This window comes from Carlito syrichta, unplaced genomic scaffold (assembly GCF_000164805.1).
Source record: "Carlito syrichta isolate Samal-C Ts95f unplaced genomic scaffold, Tarsius_syrichta-2.0.1 Scaffold64068, whole genome shotgun sequence".
In the NCBI taxonomy this organism is placed as follows: domain Eukaryota; kingdom Metazoa; phylum Chordata; class Mammalia; order Primates; family Tarsiidae; genus Carlito; species Carlito syrichta.
Window position 1 is genome coordinate 2776 of NW_007008164.1, and position 1368 is coordinate 4143.

The window sequence follows — 1368 nt, forward strand, 5'->3', positions numbered from 1 at the left end:
GCTAGAAGTCCCATGGGAAAAATCACTTTCGCCAGGCAAAGGATGAATGTCTGTATCCTTGACTTTTCTCTAATGGAATAAAATCATTTCTTCTATGAAGGAAAAAAAAAACCACATTGAGATACCACCTAACCCTAGTAAGAATGGCCATCATTAATAAAACAAACAACAGATGCTGGCGAGGATGTGGAGAAAAAGGAACTCTTCTACACTGCTGGTGGGAATGCAAACTAGTGCAACCTCTTTGGAAGACAGTGTGGTGATTTTTGAAAGAACTAGAAATTGACCTTCCATATGACCCAGCAATTCCCCTATTGGGAATATACCTGGGGGACTCAAATAATTCTTCAAAAAAGATAGCTGTACACGTATGTCTGTTGTAGCTCTATTCACAATAAAAAACAGGGAACTAACCATGTTGACCATCGAAGCTGGACTGGATAAAGAAAATGTGGTACATATACACAATGGAATATTATGCAACCATAAAGAAGGAATAGACTTTGCAGCAACTTGGATGAATTTGGAATTGATCAAATTCATGCTCTGTGATCATGCTCTGTGATCTATCACAGAAACAAAGAACAGAGTACCATATGTTCTCACTCATAAGTGGACCTTGAACAATACTATAAGAAAGGGCTGGGCAGCAGTGGGAAACTGTCGGTGGGGGGTGGGATTGGCAGTTGAGAGAAACTGCTAGGGGAAGGAGGGGCATACCTCATCAACAAGGGTAACTGCATAATCAATGTTTGTATACCTATCCCTGAATTGTACCCCACATCTTTATAATTAAAAAAATAAATAATAATTAAAAATCACAGCACTATATTATCTGTGTTGTTTTCTTTCTCTGTTCTTTTAATTTTATTTATTTTGAGGCAGGGTCTTACTCTGTCACCCAGGCTGGAGTGCAGTGGTGCAAGCCTGGCTCACTGCAACCTTGATCTCCAGGGCTCAGGCAATCCTCCTGCCTCAGCTTCCTGAGTAAATGAGACTACAGGCATGCACCATTATGCCCAGTTAATTATTTCTTTTATCTTTGTAGAGACAGGGTCTTGCTATGTTGCCCAGGCTGGTCTTCAATTACTGGTCTCAAGCGATCCACTCCGCTTGACCTCCCAAAGTGCTGGGATTACACGTATGAGCCACTATGCCCAACATCTTTCTCTGTTCTTTAATATGGGAGGATCCGGTCAGGCATGGTGGCTCAAGCCTATAATCTCAGCATTTTTGGAGATTGAGGAGAGAAGACTGCCGGAGTCTGTGGGTTTGAGATCAGCCTGGGCAACATGGTGAGCCCTCGTCTCTACAATAAATAAAAAATTTAAGCCGGGCTCGGTGGCTCAGCCTGTAATCCCACACCTT